Source organism: Pleurodeles waltl, chromosome 6 (genome assembly GCF_031143425.1).
Source record: "Pleurodeles waltl isolate 20211129_DDA chromosome 6, aPleWal1.hap1.20221129, whole genome shotgun sequence".
NCBI classification, from domain to species: domain Eukaryota; kingdom Metazoa; phylum Chordata; class Amphibia; order Caudata; family Salamandridae; genus Pleurodeles; species Pleurodeles waltl.
The window spans coordinates 1,719,808,472-1,719,829,556 of record NC_090445.1 but is presented as its reverse complement, the minus strand read 5'-3'; positions in this window follow the sequence as shown (position 1 = coordinate 1,719,829,556).

Below are 21,085 nucleotides of genomic sequence, written 5' to 3'. Positions count from 1 at the left end.
TTAAGATGACCCTGCAGTCCTTTGTTACCATGGGCACTGTTGACGGTGCAGTTAAGATGACCCTGCAGTCCTTTGTTACCATGGGCACTGGTGACGGTGCAGTTAAGATGACCCTGCAGTCCTTTGTTACCATGGGCACTGGTGACGGTGCAGTTAAGATGACCCTGCAGTCCTTTGTTTCCATGGGAACTGGTGACGGTGTAGTTAAGATGACCCTGCAGTCCTTTGTTACCATGGGTACTGGTGACAGTGTGGTTAAGATGACCCTGCAGTTCTTTGTTACCATAGGCACTGGTGATGGTGCAGTTAAGATGACCCTGCAGTCCTTTGTTACCATGTACACTGGTGACGGTGTAGTTAAGATGACCCTGCAGTCCATTGTTACCATGGGCACTGGTGACGGTGTAGTTAAGATGACCCTGCAGTCCCTTGTTACCATGGGCACTGGTGACGGTGGAGTTAAGATGACCCTGCAGTCCTTTGTTACCATGGGCACTGGTGACGGTGCAGTTAAGATGACCCTGCAGTCCTTATGTTACCATGGGCACTGGTGACGGTGCAGTTAAGATGACCCTGCAGTCCTTTGTTACCATGGGCACTGGTGACGGTGCGGTTAAGATGACCCTGCAGTCATTTGTTACCATGGGCACTGGCGACGGTGCAGTTAAGATGACCCTGCAGTCCTTATGTTACCATGAGCACTGGTGACGGTGTAGTTAAGATGACCCTGCAGTCCTTTGTTACCATGGGAACTGGTGACGGTGCAGTTAAGATGACCCTACAGTCCTTATGTTACCATGGGCACTGGTGACGGTGCGGTTAAGATGACCCTGCAGTCCTTATGTTACCATGGGCACTGGTGACGGTGTAGTTAAGATGACCCTGCAGTCCTTATGTTACCATGGGCACTGGTGACGATGCAGTTAAGATGACCCTGCAGTCCTTTGTTACCATGGGAAATGGTGACGGTGCAGTTGAGATGACCCTGCAGTCCTTTATTACCATGGGTACTGGTGACAGTGTGGTTAAGATGACCCTGCAGTTCTTTGTTACCATAGGCACTGGTGACGGTGCAGTTAAGATGACCCTGCAGTCCTTTGTTACCATGTACACTGGTGACGGTGTAGTTAAGATGACCCTGCAGTCCTTATGTTACCATGGGCACTGGTGACGGTGCAGTTAAGATGACCCTGCAGTCCTTTGTTACCATGGGCACTGGTGACGGTGCAGTTAAGATGATCCTGCAGTCCTTTGTTACTATGGGTACTGGTGAAGGTGCAGTTAAGATGACCCTGCAGTCCTTTGTTACCATGGGCACTGGTGACAGTGCAGTTAAGATGACCCTGCAGTCCTTGTTACCATGTGCACTGGTGACGGTGCGGTTAAGATGACATTGCAGTCCTTTGTTACCATGGGCACTGGTGACAGTGTAGTTAAGATGACCCTGCAGTCCTCATGTCACCATGGGCACTGGTGACAGTGTGGTTAAGATGACCCTGCAGTCCTTTGTTACCATGGGCACTGGTGACGGTGCAGTTAAGATGACCCTGCAGTCCTTTGTTACCATGGGCACTGGTGACGGTGTGGTTAAGATGACCCTGCAGTACTTTGTTACCATGGGCACTGATGACGGTGCAGTTAAGATGACCCTGCAGTCCTTATGTTACCATGGGCACTGGTGACGGTGCGGTTAAGATGACCCGGCAGTCCTTTGTTACCATGGGCACTGGTGACGGTGCAGTTAAGATGCCCCTGCAGTCCTTTGTTACCATGGGCACTGGTGACGGTGCAGTTAAGATGCCCCTGTAGTCCTTTGTTACCATGGGCACTGGTGACGGTGCAGTTAAGATGACCCTGCAGTCCTTCTGTTACCATGGGCACTGGAGACGGTGCAGTTAAGATGACCCTGCAGTCCTTATGTTACCATGGGCACTGGTGACGAAGCAGTTAAGATGACCCTGAAGTCCTTATGTTACCATGGGCACTGGTGACGAAGCAGTTAAGATGACCCTGAAGTCCTTTGTTACCATGGGCACTGGTGATGGTGTAGTTAAGATGACCCTGCAGTCCTTATGTTACCATGGGCACTGGTGACGGTGCAGTTAAGATGACCCTGCAGTCCTTTGTTACCATGGGCACTGGTGACGGTGCAGTTAAGATGACCCTGCAGTCCTTGTTACCATGGGCACTGGTGACGGTGCAGTTAAGATGACCCTGCAGTCCTTTGTTACCATGGGCACTGGTGACGGTGCAATTAAGATGACCCTGCAGTCCCTTGTTGCCATGGGCACTGGTGACGGTGTAGTCAAGATGACCCTGCAGTCCTTTGTTACCATGTGTACTGGTGACAGTGCGGTTAAGATGACCCTGCAGTCCTTTGTTACCATGTGTACTGGTGACAGTGCGGTTAAGATGACCCTGCAGTCCTTATGTTACCATGGGCATTGGTGACGGTGCAGTTAAGATGACCCTGCAGTCCTTATGTTACCATGGGCACTGGTGACGGTGCAGTTAAGATGACCCTGGAGTCCTTTGTTACCATGGGCACTGGTGACGGTGCGGTTAAGATGACCCTGCAGTCCTTATGTTACCATGGAAACTGGTGACGTTGCAGTTAAGATGACCCTGCAGTCCTTATGTTACCATGGGCACTGGTGACGTTGCAGTTAAGATGACCCTGCAGTCCTTTGTTACCATGGGCACTGGTGATGGTGTAGTTAAGATGACCCTGCAGTCCTTATCTTATCATGTGCACTGGTAACGGTGCAGTTAAGATGACCCTGCAGTCCATTGTTACCATGGGCACTGGTGACAGTGTAGTTAAGATGACCCTGCAGTCGTTTGTTACCATGGGCACTGGTGACGGTGCAGTTACGATGACCCTGCGGTCCTTTGTTACCATGGGCACTGGTGACGGTGCAGTTAAGATGACCCTGCAGTCCTTTGTTACCATGGGCACTGGTGACGGTGTAGTTAAGATGACCCTGCAGTCCTTATGTTACCATGGGCACTGGTGACGGTGCAGTTAAGATGACCCTGCCGTCCTTTGTTACCATGGGCACTGGTGACGGTGCAGTTAAGATGACCCTGCAGTCCATTGTTACCATGGGCACTGGTGACGGTGTAGTTAAGATGACCCTGCAGTCCTTTGTTACCATGGGCACTGGGGGCGGTGTAGTTAAGATGACCCTGCAGTCCTTATGTTACCATGGGCACTGGTGACGGTGTAGTTAAGATGACCCTGTAGTCCTTGTTACCATGGGCACTGGTGACGGTGTAGTTAAGATGACCATGCCGTCCTTTGTTACCATGGGCACTGGTGACGGTGCAGTTAAGATGACCCTGCAGTCCTTTGTTACTATGGGCACTTGCGACGGTGTAATTAAGAAGACCCTGCAGTCCTTTGTTACCATGGGCACTGGTGACAGTGTGGTGACAGTGCAGTTAAGATGACCCTGCAGTCCTTTGTTACCATGGGCACTGGTGACGGTGTAGTTAAGATGACCCTGCAGTCCTTTGTTACCATGGGCACTGTTGACGGTGCAGTTAAGATGACCCTGCAGTCCTTTGTTACCATGGGCACTGGTGACGGTGCAGTTAAGATGACCCTGCAGTCCTTTGTTACCATGGGCACTGGTGACGGTGCAGTTAAGATGACCCTGCAGTCCTTATGTTGCCATGGGCACTGGTGACGGTGCAGTTAAGATGACCCTGCAGTCCTTTGTTACCATGGGTACTGGTGACGGTGCAATTAAGATGACCCTGCAGTCCTTATGTTACCATGGGCACTGGTGACGGTGCAGTTAAGATGAAGCTGCAGTCCCTTGTTACCATTGGCACTGGTGAAGGTGCAGTTAAGATGACCCTGCAGTCCTCATGTTACCATGGGCACTGGTGACGGTGTAGTTAAGATGACCCTGCAGTCCTTTGTTACCATGGGCACTGGTGACGGTGTAGTTAAGTTGACCCTGCAGTCCTTTGTTACCATGGGCACTGGTGACGGTGTAGTTAAGATGACCCTGCAGTCCTTATGTTGCCATGTGCACTTGTGACGGTGTGGTTAAGATGACCCTGCCGTCCCTTGTTACCATGGGCACTGGTGACGGTGTGGTTAAGATGACCCTGCAGTCCTTATGTTACCTTGGGCACTGGTGACGGTGTAGTTAAGATGACCTTGCAGTCCTTTGTTACCATGGGCACTGGTGACGGTGTAGCTAAGATGACCCTGCAGTCCTTCGTTACCATGGGCACTGGTGACGGTGTAGTTAAGATGACCCTGCAGTCCCTTGTTACCATGGGCACTGGTGACGGTGCAGTTAAGATGACCCTGCAGTCCATATGTTACCATGGGCACTGGTGACGGTGTAGTTAAGATGACCCTGCGGTCCTTTGTTACCATGGGCACTGGTGACGGTGCAGTTAAGATGACCCTGCAGTCCTTTGTTACCATGGGCACTGGTGACGGTGCAGTTAAGATGACCCTGCAGTCCTTATGTTACCATGGGCACTGGCGACGGTGCAGTTAAGATGACCCTGCAGTTCTTATGTTATGATGGGCACTGGTGACGGTGTAGTTAAGATGACCCTGCAGTCCTTTGTTACCATGGGCACTGGCGACAGTGTAGTTAAGATGACCCTGCAGTCCTTATGTTACCATGGGCACTGGTAACGGTGCAGTTAAGATGACCCTGCATTCCTTTGTTACCATGGGCACTGGTGACGGTGCAGTTAAGATGACTACCAGTCCTTTGTTACCATAGGCACTGGTGACGGTGTAGTTAAGATGACCCTGCAGTCCTTTGTTACCATGGGCACTGGTGACGTTGCAGTTAAGATTAACCTGCAGTCCTTTGTTACCATGGGCACTGGTGACGGTGTAGTTAAGATGACCCTGCAGTCCTTTGTTACCATGGACACTGGTGACGGTGCAGATAAGATGACCCTGCAGTCCTTTTGTTACCATGGGCACTGTTGACGGTGCAGTTTAGATGAGACTGCAGTCCTTTGTTACCATGGGTACTGGTGACGGTATGGTTAAGATGACCCTGCAGTCCTTTGTTACCATGGGCACTGGTGACGGTGCAGTTAAGATGACCCTGCAGTCCTTATCTTACCATGGGCACTGGTGACGGTGTAGTTAAGATGACCCTGCAGTCCTTGTTACCATGTGCACTGGTGACGGTGCGGTTAAGATGACACTGCAGTCCTTTGTTACCATGGGCACTGGTGACGGTACAGTTAAGATGACCCTGCAGTCCTTTGTTACCATGGGCACTGGTGACATTGCGGTTAAGATGACCCTGCAGTACTTTGTTACCATGGGCACTGGTGATGGTATAGTTAGGATGAGCCTGCAGTCCTTTGTTAACATGGGCACTGGTGACGGTGCGGTTAAGATGACCCTGCAGTCCTTTGTTACCATGGGCACTATTGACGGTGCAGTTAAGATGACCCTGCAGTCCTTATGTTACCATGGGCACTGGTGACGGTGTAGTTAAGATGACTACTAGTCCTTTGTTACCATGGGCACTGGTGACGGTGTAGTTAAGATGACCCTGCAATCCTTTGTTACCATGGGCACTGGTGACGGTGCAGTTAAGATGACCCTGCAGTCCTTTGTTACCATGGGCACTGGTGACGGTGTAGTTAAGATGACCCTGCAGTCCTTAGTTACCATGGGCACTGATGACGGTGTAGTTAAGATGACCCTGCAGTCCATTGTTACCATGGGCACTGGTGACGGTGCACTTAAGATGACCCTGAAGTCCTTCGTTACCATGGGCACTGGTGACGGTGTAGTTAAGATGACCCTGCAGTCCATTGTTACCATGGGCACTGGTGACGGTGTAGTTAAGATGACCCTGCAGTCCCTTGTTACCATGGGCACTGGTGACGGTGTAGTTAAGATGACCCTGCAGTCCTTCGTTACCATGGGCACTGGTGACGGTGCAGTTAAGATGACATTGCAGTCCTTCGTTACCATGGGCACTGTCGACAGTGCAGTTAATATTACCCTGCAGTCCTTTGTTGCAGTGGGCACTGGTGACGGTGCAGTTAAGATGACCCTGCAGTCCTTTGTTACCATGGGCACTGGTGAAGGTGCAGTTAAGATGACCCTGCAGTCCTTATGTTACCATGGGCACTGGTGACGGTGCAGTTAAGATGACCCTGCAGTCCTTTGTTACCATGGGCACTGGTGACGGTGCAGTTAAGATGACCCTGCAGTCCTTATGTTACCATGGGCACTGGTGACGGTGCAGTTAAGATGACCCTGCAGTCCTTTGTTACCATGGGCACTGGTGACGGTGCAGTTAAGATGACCCTGCAGTCCTTATGTTACCATGGGCACTGGCGACGGTGCAGTTAAGATGACCCTGCAGTCCTTATGTTATGATGGGCACTGGTGACGGTGTAGTTAAGATGACCCTGCAGTCCTTTGTTACCATGGGCACTGGTGACGGTGTAGTTAAGATGACCCTGCAGTCCTTATGTTACCATGGGCACTGGTAACGGTGCAGTTAAGATGACCCTGCATTCCTTTGTTACCATGGGCACTGGTGACGGTGCAGTTAAGATGACTACCAGTCCTTTGTTACCATAGGCACTGGTGACGGTGTAGTTAAGATGACCCTGCAGTCCTTTGTTAACATGGGCACTGGTGACGTTGCAGTTAAGATTAACCTGCAGTCCTTTGTTTCCATGGGCACTGGTGACGGTGTAGTTAAGATGACCCTGCAGTCCTTTGTTACCATGGACACTGGTGACGGTGCCAATAAGATGACCCTGCAGTCCTTTTGTTATCATGGGCACTGTTGACGGTGCAGTTTAGATGAGACTGCAGTCCTTTGTTACCATGGGTACTGGTTACGGTATGGTTAAGATGACCCTGCAGTCCTTTGTTACCATGGGCACTGGTGACGGTGCAGTTAAGATGACCCTGCAGTCCTTATCTTACCATGGGCACTGGTGACGGTGTAGTTAAGATGACCCTGCAGTCCTTGTTACCATGTGCACTGGTGACGGTGCGGTTAAGATGACACTGCAGTCCTTTGTTACCATGGGCACTGGTGACGGTGTACTTAAGATGACCCTGCAGTCCTTTGTTACCATGGGCACTGGTGACGGTACAGTTAAGATGACCCTGCAGTCCTTTGTTACCATGGGCACTGGTGACATTGCGGTTAAGATGACCCTGCAGTACTTTGTTACCATGGGCACTGGTGATGGTATAGTTAGGATGAGCCTGCAGTCCTTTGTTAACATGGGCACTGGTGACGGTGCGGTTAAGATGACCCTGCAGTCCTTTGTTACCATGGGCACTATTGACGGTGCAGTTAAGATGACCCTACAGTCCTTATGTTACCATGGGCACTGATGACGGTTTAGTTAAGATGACCCTGCAGTCCTTTGTTAGCATGGGCACTGGTGACGTTTTAGTTAAGATGACCCTGCAGTCCTTTGTTACCATGGGCACTGGGGACTGTGCGGTTAAGATGACCCTGCAGTCCTTTGTTACCATGGGCACTGGTGACGGTGCAGTTAAGATGGCCCTGCAATCCTTTGTTAGCATGGGCACTGGTGACAGTGCAGTTAAGATGACCCTGAAGTCCTTTGTTAGCATGGGCACTGGTAACGGTATAGTTAAGATGACCCTGCAGTCCTTATGTTACCATGGGCACTGGTGACGGTGTAGTTAAGATGACCCTGCAGTCCTTTGTTACCATGGGCACTATTGACGGTGCAGTTAAGATGACCCTACAGTCCTTATGTTACCATGGGCACTGATGACAGTTTAGTTAAGATGACCCTGCAGTCCTTTGTTAGCATGGGCACTGGTGACGTTTTAGTTAAGATGACTCTGCAGTCCTTTGTTACCATGGGCACTGGGGACTGTGCGGTTAAGATGACCCTGCAGTCCTTTGTTACCATGGGCACTGGTGACGGTGCAGTTAAGATGGCCCTGCAATCCTTTGTTAGCATGGGCACTGGTGACAGTGCAGTTAAGATGACCCTGAAGTCCTTTGTTAGCATGGGCACTGGTAACGGTATAGTTAAGATGACCCTGCAGTCCTTATGTTACCAAGGGCACTGGTGACGGTGTAGTTAAGATGACCCTGCAGTCCTTTGTTACCATGGGCGCTGGTGACGGTGCAGTTAAGATGACCCTGCAGTCCTTATGTTACCATGGGGACTGGTGACGGTGTAGTTAAGATGACTACTAGTCCTTTGTTACCATGGGCACTGGTGACGGTGTAGTTAAGATGACCCTGCAATCCTTTGTTACCATGGGCACTGGTGACGGTGCAGTTAAGATGACCCTGCAGTCCTTTGTTACCATGGGCACTGGTAACGGTGTAGTTAAGATGACCCTGCAGTCCTTAGTTACCATGGGCACTGATGACGGTGTAGTTAAGATGACCCTGCAGTCCATTGTTACCATGGGCACTGGTGACGGTGCACTTAAGATGACCCTGAAGTCCTTCGTTACCATGGGCACTGGTGACGGTGTAGTTAAGATGACCCTGCAGTCCATTGTTACCATGGGCACTGGTGACGGTGTAGTTAAGATGACCCTGCTTTACCTTGTTACCATGGGCACTGGTGACGGTGTAGTTAAGATGACCCTGCAGTCCTTCGTTACCATGGGCACTGGTGACGGTGCAGTTAAGATGACACTGCAGTCCTTCGTTACCATGGGCACTGTCGACAGTGCAGTTAATATTACCCTGCAGTCCTTTGTTGCAGTGGGCACTGGTGACGGTGCAGTTAAGATGACCCTGCAGTCCTTTGTTACCATGGGCACTGGTGAAGGTGCAGTTAAGATGACCCTGCAGTCCTTATGTTACCATGGGCACTGGTGACGGTGCAGTTAAGATGACCCTGCAGTCCTTTGTTACCATGGGCACTGGTGACGGTGCAGTTAAGATGACCCTGCAGTCCTTATGTTACCATGGGCACTGGTGACGGTGCAGTTAAGATGACCCTGCAGTCCTTTGTTACCATGGGAACTGGTGACGGTGCAGTTAAGATGACCCTGCAGTCCTTTGTTACCATGGGTACTGGTGATGGTGCGGTTAAGATGACCCTGCAGTCCTTATGTTACCATGGGCACTGGTGACGGTGCGGTTAAGATGACCCTGCAGTTCTTTGTTACCATGGGAACTGGTGACGCTGCAGTTAAGATGACCCTACAGTCCTTATGTTACCATGGGCACTGGTGACGTTTTAGTTAAGATGACCCTGCAGTCCTTTGTTACCATGGGCACTGGTGACGGTGCAGTTAATATGACCCTGCAGTATTTGTTACCATGGGCACAGGGGACGGTGCGGTTAAGATGACCCTGCAGTCCTTTATTACCATGGGCACTGGTGACGGTGCAGTTAAGATGGCCCTGCAGTCGTTTGTTAGCATGGGCACTGGTGACAGTGCAGTTAAGATGACCCTGAAGTCCTTTGTTAGCATGGGCACTGGTAAAGGTGTAGTTAAGATGACCCTGCAGTCCTTATGTTATGATGGGCACTGGTGACAGTGTAGTTAAGATGACCCTGCAGTCCTTTGTTACCATGGGCACTGGTGACGGTGTAGTTAAGATGACCCTGCAGTCCTTATGTTACCATGGGCACTGGTAACGGTGCAGTTAAGATGACCCTGCATTCCTTTGTTACCATGGGCACTGGTGACGGTGCAGTTAAGATGACTACCAGTCCTTTGTTACCATAGGCACTGGTGACGGTGTAGTTAAGATGACCCTGCAGTCCTTTGTTACCATGGGCACCGGTGACGTTGCAGTTAAGATGACCCTGCAGTCCTTTGTTACCATGGACACTGGTGACGGTGCAGATAAGATGACCCTGCAGTCCTTTTGTTACCATGGGCACTGTTGACGGTGCAGTTTAGATGAGACTGCAGTCCTTTGTTACCATGGGTACTGGTGACGGTATGGTTAAGATGACCCTGCAGTCCTTTGTTACCATGGGCACTGGTGACGGTGCAGTTAAGATGACCCTGCAGTCCTTATCTTACCATGGACACTGGTGACGGTGTAGTTAAGATGACCCTGCAGTCCTTGTTACCATGTGCACTGGTGACGGTGCGGTTAAGATGACACTGCAGTCCTTTGTTACCATGGGCACTGGTGACGGTGTACTTAAGATGACCCTGCAGTCCTTTGTTACCATAGGCACTGGTGACGGTACAGTTAAGATGACCCTGCAGTCCTTTGTTACCATGGGCACTGGTGACATTGCGGTTAAGATGACCCTGCAGTACTTTGTTACCATGGGCACTGGTGATGGTATAGTTAGGATGAGCCTGCAGTCCTTTGTTAACATGGGCACTGGTGACGGTGCGGTTAAGATGACCCTGCAGTCCTTTGTTACCATGGGCACTATTGACGGTGCAGTTAAGATGACCCTACAGTCCTTATGTTACCATGGGCACTGATGACGGTTTAGTTAAGATGACCCTGCAGTCCTTTGTTAGCATGGGCACTGGTGACGGTTTAGTTAAGATGACCCTGCAGTCCTTTGTTACCATGGGCACTGGGGACTGTGCGGTTAAGATGACCCTGCAGTCCTTTGTTACCATGGGCACTGGTGACGGTGCAGTTAAGATGGCCCTGCAATCCTTTGTTAGCATGGGCACTGGTGACAGTGCAGTTAAGATGACCCTGAAGTCCTTTGTTAGCATGGGCACTGGTAACGGTATAGTTAAGATGACCCTGCAGTCCTTATGTTACCATGGGCACTGGTGACGGTGTAGTTAAGATGACCCTGCAGTCCTTTGTTACCATGGGCACTGGTGACGGTGCAGTTAAGATGACCCTGCAGTCCTTATGTTACCATGGGCACTGGTGACGGTGTAGTTAAGATGACTACTAGTCCTTTGTTACCATGGGCATTGGTGACGGTGTAGTTAAGATGACCCTGCAATCCTTTGTTACCATGGGCACTGGTGACGGTGCAGTTAAGATGACCCTGCAGTCCTTTGTTACCATGGGCACTGGTGACGGTGTAGTTAAGATGACCCTGCAGTCCTTAGTTACCATGGGCACTGATGACGGTGTAGTTAAGATGACCCTGCAGTCCATTGTTACCATGGGCACTGGTGACGGTGCACTTAAGATGACCCTGAAGTCCTTCGTTACCATGGGCACTGGTGACGGTGTAGTTAAGATGACCCTGCAGTCCATTGTTACCATGGGCACTGGTGACGGTGTAGTTAAGATGACCCTGCAGTCCCTTGTTACCATGGGCACTGGTGACGGTGTAGTTAAGATGACCCTGCAGTCCTTCGTTACCATGGGCACTGGTGACGGTGCAGTTAAGATGACACTGCAGTCCTTCGTTACCATGGGCACTGTCGACAGTGCAGTTAATATTACCCTGCAGTCCTTTGTTGCAGTGGGCACTGGTGACAGTGCAGTTAAGATGACCCTGCAGTCCTTTGTTACCATGGGCACTGGTGAAGGTGCAGTTAAGATGACCCTGCAGTCCTTATGTTACCATGGGCACTGGTGACGGTGCAGTTAAGATGACCCTGCAGTCCTTTGTTACCATGGGCACTGGTGACGGTGCAGTTAAGATGACCCTGCAGTCCTTATGTTACCATGGGCACTGGTGACGGTGCAGTTAAGATGACCCTGCAGTCCTTTGTTACCATGGGAACTGGTGACGGTGCAGTTAAGATGACCCTGCAGTCCTTTGTTACCATGGGCACTGGTGATCGTGCGGTTAAGATGACCCTGCAGTCCTTATGTTACCATGGGCACTGGTGACGGTGCGGTTAAGATGACCCTGCAGTTCTTTGTTACCATGGGAACTGGTGACGGTGCAGTTAAGATGACCCTACAGTCCTTATGTTACCATGGGCACTGGTGACGGTGTAGTTAAGATGACCCTGCAGTCCTTCGTTACCATGGGCACTGGTGACGGTGCAGTTAAGATGACATTGCAGTCCTTCGTTACCATGGGCACTGTCGACAGTGCAGTTAATATTACCCTGCAGTCCTTTGTTGCAGTGGGCACTGGTGACGGTGCAGTTAAGATGACCCTGCAGTCCTTTGTTACCATGGGCACTGGTGAAGGTGCAGTTAAGATGACCCTGCAGTCCTTATGTTACCATGGGCACTGGTGACGGTGCAGTTAAGATGACCCTGCAGTCCTTTGTTACCATGGGCACTGGTGACGGTGCAGTTAAGATGACCCTGCAGTCCTTATGTTACCATGGGCACTGGTGACGGTGCAGTTAAGATGACCCTGCAGTCCTTTGTTACCATGGGCACTGGTGACGGTGCAGTTAAGATGACCCTGCAGTCCTTATGTTACCATGGGCACTGGCGACGGTGCAGTTAAGATGACCCTGCAGTCCTTATGTTATGATGGGCACTGGTGACGGTGTAGTTAAGATGACCCTGCAGTCCTTTGTTACCATGGGCACTGGTGACGGTGTAGTTAAGATGACCCTGCAGTCCTTATGTTACCATGGGCACTGGTAACGGTGCAGTTAAGATGACCCTGCATTCCTTTGTTACCATGGGCACTGGTGACGGTGCAGTTAAGATGACTACCAGTCCTTTGTTACCATAGGCACTGGTGACGGTGTAGTTAAGATGACCCTGCAGTCCTTTGTTAACATGGGCACTGGTGACGTTGCAGTTAAGATTAACCTGCAGTCCTTTGTTTCCATGGGCACTGGTGACGGTGTAGTTAAGATGACCCTGCAGTCCTTTGTTACCATGGACACTGGTGACGGTGCCAATAAGATGACCCTGCAGTCCTTTTGTTATCATGGGCACTGTTGACGGTGCAGTTTAGATGAGACTGCAGTCCTTTGTTACCATGGGTACTGGTTACGGTATGGTTAAGATGACCCTGCAGTCCTTTGTTACCATGGGCACTGGTGACGGTGCAGTTAAGATGACCCTGCAGTCCTTATCTTACCATGGGCACTGGTGACGGTGTAGTTAAGATGACCCTGCAGTCCTTGTTACCATGTGCACTGGTGACGGTGCGGTTAAGATGACACTGCAGTCCTTTGTTACCATGGGCACTGGTGACGGTGTACTTAAGATGACCCTGCAGTCCTTTGTTACCATGGGCACTGGTGACGGTACAGTTAAGATGACCCTGCAGTCCTTTGTTACCATGGGCACTGGTGACATTGCGGTTAAGATGACCCTGCAGTACTTTGTTACCATGGGCACTGGTGATGGTATAGTTAGGATGAGCCTGCAGTCCTTTGTTAACATGGGCACTGGTGACGGTGCGGTTAAGATGACCCTGCAGTCCTTTGTTACCATGGGCACTATTGACGGTGCAGTTAAGATGACCCTACAGTCCTTATGTTACCATGGGCACTGATGACGGTTTAGTTAAGATGACCCTGCAGTCCTTTGTTAGCATGGGCACTGGTGACGTTTTAGTTAAGATGACCCTGCAGTCCTTTGTTACCATGGGCACTGGGGACTGTGCGGTTAAGATGACCCTGCAGTCCTTTGTTACCATGGGCACTGGTGACGGTGCAGTTAAGATGGCCCTGCAATCCTTTGTTAGCATGGGCACTGGTGACAGTGCAGTTAAGATGACCCTGAAGTCCTTTGTTAGCATGGGCACTGGTAACGGTATAGTTAAGATGACCCTGCAGTCCTTATGTTACCATGGGCACTGGTGACGGTGTAGTTAAGATGACCCTGCAGTCCTTTGTTACCATGGGCACTATTGACGGTGCAGTTAAGATGACCCTACAGTCCTTATGTTACCATGGGCACTGATGACAGTTTAGTTAAGATGACCCTGCAGTCCTTTGTTAGCATGGGCACTGGTGACGTTTTAGTTAAGATGACTCTGCAGTCCTTTGTTACCATGGGCACTGGGGACTGTGCGGTTAAGATGACCCTGCAGTCCTTTGTTACCATGGGCACTGGTGACGGTGCAGTTAAGATGGCCCTGCAATCCTTTGTTAGCATGGGCACTGGTGACAGTGCAGTTAAGATGACCCTGAAGTCCTTTGTTAGCATGGGCACTGGTAACGGTATAGTTAAGATGACCCTGCAGTCCTTATGTTACCAAGGGCACTGGTGACGGTGTAGTTAAGATGACCCTGCAGTCCTTTGTTACCATGGGCGCTGGTGACGGTGCAGTTAAGATGACCCTGCAGTCCTTATGTTACCATGGGGACTGGTGACGGTGTAGTTAAGATGACTACTAGTCCTTTGTTACCATGGGCACTGGTGACGGTGTAGTTAAGATGACCCTGCAATCCTTTGTTACCATGGGCACTGGTGACGGTGCAGTTAAGATGACCCTGCAGTCCTTTGTTACCATGGGCACTGGTAACGGTGTAGTTAAGATGACCCTGCAGTCCTTAGTTACCATGGGCACTGATGACGGTGTAGTTAAGATGACCCTGCAGTCCATTGTTACCATGGGCACTGGTGACGGTGCACTTAAGATGACCCTGAAGTCCTTCGTTACCATGGGCACTGGTGACGGTGTAGTTAAGATGACCCTGCAGTCCATTGTTACCATGGGCACTGGTGACGGTGTAGTTAAGATGACCCTGCTTTACCTTGTTACCATGGGCACTGGTGACGGTGTAGTTAAGATGACCCTGCAGTCCTTCGTTACCATGGGCACTGGTGACGGTGCAGTTAAGATGACACTGCAGTCCTTCGTTACCATGGGCACTGTCGACAGTGCAGTTAATATTACCCTGCAGTCCTTTGTTGCAGTGGGCACTGGTGACGGTGCAGTTAAGATGACCCTGCAGTCCTTTGTTACCATGGGCACTGGTGAAGGTGCAGTTAAGATGACCCTGCAGTCCTTATGTTACCATGGGCACTGGTGACGGTGCAGTTAAGATGACCCTGCAGTCCTTTGTTACCATGGGCACTGGTGACGGTGCAGTTAAGATGACCCTGCAGTCCTTATGTTACCATGGGCACTGGTGACGGTGCAGTTAAGATGACCCTGCAGTCCTTTGTTACCATGGGAACTGGTGACGGTGCAGTTAAGATGACCCTGCAGTCCTTTGTTACCATGGGTACTGGTGATGGTGCGGTTAAGATGACCCTGCAGTCCTTATGTTACCATGGGCACTGGTGACGGTGCGGTTAAGATGACCCTGCAGTTCTTTGTTACCATGGGAACTGGTGACGCTGCAGTTAAGATGACCCTACAGTCCTTATGTTACCATGGGCACTGGTGACGTTTTAGTTAAGATGACCCTGCAGTCCTTTGTTACCATGGGCACTGGTGACGGTGCAGTTAATATGACCCTGCAGTATTTGTTACCATGGGCACAGGGGACGGTGCGGTTAAGATGACCCTGCAGTCCTTTATTACCATGGGCACTGGTGACGGTGCAGTTAAGATGGCCCTGCAGTCGTTTGTTAGCATGGGCACTGGTGACAGTGCAGTTAAGATGACCCTGAAGTCCTTTGTTAGCATGGGCACTGGTAAAGGTGTAGTTAAGATGACCCTGCAGTCCTTATGTTATGATGGGCACTGGTGACAGTGTAGTTAAGATGACCCTGCAGTCCTTTGTTACCATGGGCACTGGTGACGGTGTAGTTAAGATGACCCTGCAGTCCTTATGTTACCATGGGCACTGGTAACGGTGCAGTTAAGATGACCCTGCATTCCTTTGTTACCATGGGCACTGGTGACGGTGCAGTTAAGATGACTACCAGTCCTTTGTTACCATAGGCACTGGTGACGGTGTAGTTAAGATGACCCTGCAGTCCTTTGTTACCATGGGCACCGGTGACGTTGCAGTTAAGATGACCCTGCAGTCCTTTGTTACCATGGACACTGGTGACGGTGCAGATAAGATGACCCTGCAGTCCTTTTGTTACCATGGGCACTGTTGACGGTGCAGTTTAGATGAGACTGCAGTCCTTTGTTACCATGGGTACTGGTGACGGTATGGTTAAGATGACCCTGCAGTCCTTTGTTACCATGGGCACTGGTGACGGTGCAGTTAAGATGACCCTGCAGTCCTTATCTTACCATGGACACTGGTGACGGTGTAGTTAAGATGACCCTGCAGTCCTTGTTACCATGTGCACTGGTGACGGTGCGGTTAAGATGACACTGCAGTCCTTTGTTACCATGGGCACTGGTGACGGTGTACTTAAGATGACCCTGCAGTCCTTTGTTACCATAGGCACTGGTGACGGTACAGTTAAGATGACCCTGCAGTCCTTTGTTACCATGGGCACTGGTGACATTGCGGTTAAGATGACCCTGCAGTACTTTGTTACCATGGGCACTGGTGATGGTATAGTTAGGATGAGCCTGCAGTCCTTTGTTAACATGGGCACTGGTGACGGTGCGGTTAAGATGACCCTGCAGTCCTTTGTTACCATGGGCACTATTGATGGTGCAGTTAAGATGACCCTACAGTCCTTATGTTACCATGGGCACTGATGACGGTTTAGTTAAGATGACCCTGCAGTCCTTTGTTAGCATGGGCACTGGTGACGGTTTAGTTAAGATGACCCTGCAGTCCTTTGTTACCATGGGCACTGGGGACTGTGCGGTTAAGATGACCCTGCAGTCCTTTGTTACCATGGGCACTGGTGACGGTGCAGTTAAGATGGCCCTGCAATCCTTTGTTAGCATGGGCACTGGTGACAGTGCAGTTAAGATGACCCTGAAGTCCTTTGTTAGCATGGGCACTGGTAACGGTATAGTTAAGATGACCCTGCAGTCCTTATGTTACCATGGGCACTGGTGACGGTGTAGTTAAGATGACCCTGCAGTCCTTTGTTACCATGGGCACTGGTGACGGTGCAGTTAAGATGACCCTGCAGTCCTTATGTTACCATGGGCACTGGTGACGGTGTAGTTAAGATGACTACTAGTCCTTTGTTACCATGGGCATTGGTGACGGTGTAGTTAAGATGACCCTGCAATCCTTTGTTACCATGGGCACTGGTGACGGTGCAGTTAAGATGACCCTGCAGTCCTTTGTTACCATGGGCACTGGTGACGGTGTAGTTAAGATGACCCTGCAGTCCTTAGTTACCATGGGCACTGATGACGGTGTAGTTAAGATGACCCTGCAGTCCATTGTTACCATGGGCACTGGTGACGGTGCACTTAAGATGACCCTGAAGTCCTTCGTTACCATGGGCACTGGTGACGGTGTAGTTAAGATGACCCTGCAGTCCATTGTTACCATGGGCACTGGTGACGGTGTAGTTAAGATGACCCTGCAGTCCCTTGTTACCATGGGCACTGGTGACGGTGTAGTTAAGATGACCCTGCAGTCCTTCGTTACCATGGGCACTGGTGACGGTGCAGTTAAGATGACACTGCAGTCCTTCGTTACCATGGGCACTGTCGACAGTGCAGTTAATATTACCCTGCAGTCCTTTGTTGCAGTGGGCACTGGTGACAGTGCAGTTAAGATGACCCTGCAGTCCTTTGTTACCATGGGCACTGGTGAAGGTGCAGTTAAGATGACCCTGCAGTCCTTATGTTACCATGGGCACTGGTGACGGTGCAGTTAAGATGACCCTGCAGTCCTTTGTTACCATGGGCACTGGTGACGGTGCAGTTAAGATGACCCTGCAGTCCTTATGTTACCATGGGCACTGGTGACGGTGCAGTTAAGATGACCCTGCAGTCCTTTGTTACCATGGGAACTGGTGACGGTGCAGTTAAGATGACCCTGCAGTCCTTTGTTACCATGGGCACTGGTGATGGTGCGGTTAAGATGACCCTGCAGTCCTTATGTTACCATGGGCACTGGTGACGGTGCGGTTAAGATGACCCTGCAGTTCTTTGTTACCATGGGAACTGGTGACGGTGCAGTTAAGATGACCCTACAGTCCTTATGTTACCATGGGCACCGGTGACGGTTTAGTTAAGATGACCCTGCAGTCCTTTGTTAGCATGGGCACTGGTGACTGTTCAGTTAAGATGGCCCTGCAGTCCTTTGTTACCATGGGCACTGGTGACGGTGCAGTTAAGATGACCCTGCAGTCCTTTGTTACCATGGGCACTGGGGACGGTGCGGTTAAGATGACCCTGCAGTCCTTTATTACCATGGGCACTGGTGACGGTGCAGTTAAGATGGCCCTGCAGTCATTTGTTAGCATGGGCACTGGTGACAGTGCAGTTAAGATGACCCTGAAGTCCTTTGTTAGCATGGGCACTGGTAAAGGTGTAGTTAAGATGACCCTGCAGTCCTTATGTTACCATGGGCACTGGTGACGGTGTAGGTAAGATGACCCTGCAGTCCTTTGTTGCCATGGGCACTGTTGACGGTGCAGTTAAGATGACCCTGCAGTCCTTATGTTACCATGGGCACTGGTGACGGTGCAGTTAAGATGACCCTGCAGTCCTTTGTTACCATGGGCACTGGTGACGGTGCAGTTAAGATGACCCTGCAGTCCTTATGTTACCATGGGCACTGGTGACGGTGCAGCTAAGATGACCCTGCAGTCCTTTGTTACCATGGGAACTGGTGACGGTGCAGTTAAGATGACCCTGCAGTCCTTTGTTACCATGGGTACTGGTGATGGTGCGGTTAAGATGACCCTGCTGTCCTTATGTTACCATGGGCACTGGTGACGGTGCGGTTAAGATGACCCTGCAGTTCTTTGTTACCATGGGAACTGGTGACGGTGCAGTTAAGATGACCCTACACTCCTTATGTTACCATGGGCACTGGTGACGTTTTAGTTAAGATGACCCTGCAGTCCTTTGTTACCATGGGCACTGGTGACGGTGCAGTTAATATGACCCTGCAGTATTTGTTACCATGGGCACAGGGGACGGTGCGGTTAAGATGACCCTGCAGTCCTTTATTACCATGGGCACTGGTGACGGTGCAGTTAAGATGGCCCTGCAGTCGTTTGTTAGCATGGGCACTGGTGACAGTGCAGTTAAGATGTCCCTGAAGTCCTTTGTTAGCATGGGCACTGGTAAAGGTGTAGTTAAGATGACCCTGCAGTCCTTATGTTATGATGGGCACTGGTGACAGTGTAGTTAAGATGACCCTGCAGTCCTTTGTTACCATGGGCACTGGTGACGGTGTAGTTAAGATGACCCTGCAGTCCTTATGTTACCATGGGCACTGGTAACGGTGCAGTTAAGATGACCCTGCATTCCTTTGTTACCATGGGCACTGGTGACGGTGCAGTTAAGATGACTACCAGTCCTTTGTTACCATAGGCACTGGTGACGGTGTAGTTAAGATGACCCTGCAGTCCTTTGTTACCATGGGCACTGGTGACGTTGCAGTTAAGATGACCCTGCAGTCCTTTGTTACCATGGACACTGGTGACGGTGCAGATAAGATGACCCTGCAGTCCTTTTGTTACCATGGGCACTGTTGACGGTGCAGTTTAGATGAGACTGCAGTCCTTTGTTACCATGGGTACTGGTGACGGTATGGTTAAGATGACCCTGCAGTCCTTTGTTACCATGGGCACTGGTGACGGTGCAGTTAAGATGACCCTGCAGTCCTTATCTTACCATGGGCACTGGTGACGGTGTAGTTAAGATGACCCTGCAGTCCTTGTTACCATGTGCACTGGTGACGGTGCGGTTAAGATGACACTGCAGTCCTTTGTTACCATGGGCACTGGTGACGGTGTACTTAAGATGACCCTGCAGTCCTTTGTTACCATAGGCACTGGTGACGGTACAGTTAAGATGACCCTGCAGTCCTTTGTTACCATGGGCACTGGTGACATTGCGGTTTAGATGACCCTGCAGTACTTTGTTACCATGGGCACTGGTGATGGTATAGTTAGGATGAGCCTGCAGTCCTTTGTTAACATGGGCACTGGTGACGGTGCGGTTAAGATGACCCTGCAGTCCTTTGTTACCATGGGCACTATTGACGGTGCAGTTAAGATGACCCTACAGTCCTTATGTTACCATGGGCACTGATGACGGTTTAGTTAAGATGACCCTGCAGTCCTTTGTTAGCATGGGCACTGGTGACGGTTTAGTTAAGATGACCCTGCAGTCCTTTGTTACCATGGGCACTGGGGACTGTGCGGTTAAGATGACCCTGCAGTCCTTTGTTACCATGGGCACTGGTGACGGTGCAGTTAAGATGGCCCTGCAATCCTTTGTTAGCATGGGCACTGGTGACAGTGCAGTTAAGATGACCCTGAAGTCCTTTGTTAGCATGGGCACTGGTAACGGTATAGTTAAGATGACCCTGCAGTCCTTATGTTACCATGGGCACTGGTGACGGTGTAGTTAAGATGACCCTGCAGTCCTTTGTTACCATGGGCACTGGTGACGGTGCAGTTAAGATGACCCTGCAGTCCTTATGTTACCATGGGCACTGGTGACGGTGTAGTTAAGATGACTACTAGTCCTTTGTTACCATGGGCATTGGTGACGGTGTAGTTAAGATGACCCTGCAATCCTTTGTTACCATGGGCACTGGTGACGGTGCAGTTAAGATGACCCTGCAGTCCTTTGTTACCATGGGCACTGGTGACGGTGTAGTTAAGATGACCCTGCAGTCCTTAGTTACCATGGGCACTGATGACGGTGTAGTTAAGATGACCCTGCAGTCCATTGTTACCATGGGCACTGGTGACGGTGCACTTAAGATGACCCTGAAGTCCTTCGTTACCATGGGCACTGGTGACGGTGTAGTTAAGATGACCCTGCAGTCCATTGTTACAATGGGCACTGGTGACGGTGTAGTTAAGATGACCCTGCAGTCCCTTGTTACCATGGGCACTGGTGACGGTGTAGTTAAGATGACCCTGCAGTCCTTCGTTACCATGGGCACTGGTGACGGTGCAGTTAAGATGACACTGCAGTCCTTCGTTACCATGGGCACTGTCGACAGTGCAGTTAATATTACCCTGCAGTCCTTTGTTGCAGTGGGCACTGGTGACAGTGCAGTTAAGATGACCCTGCAGTCCTTTGTTACCATGGGCACTGGTGAAGGTGCAGTTAAGATGACCCTGCAGTCCTTATGTTACCATGGGCACTGGTGACGGTGCAGTTAAGATGACCCTGCAGTCCTTTGTTACCATGGGCACTGGTGACGGTGCAGTTAAGATGACCCTGCAGTCCTTATGTTACCATGGGCACT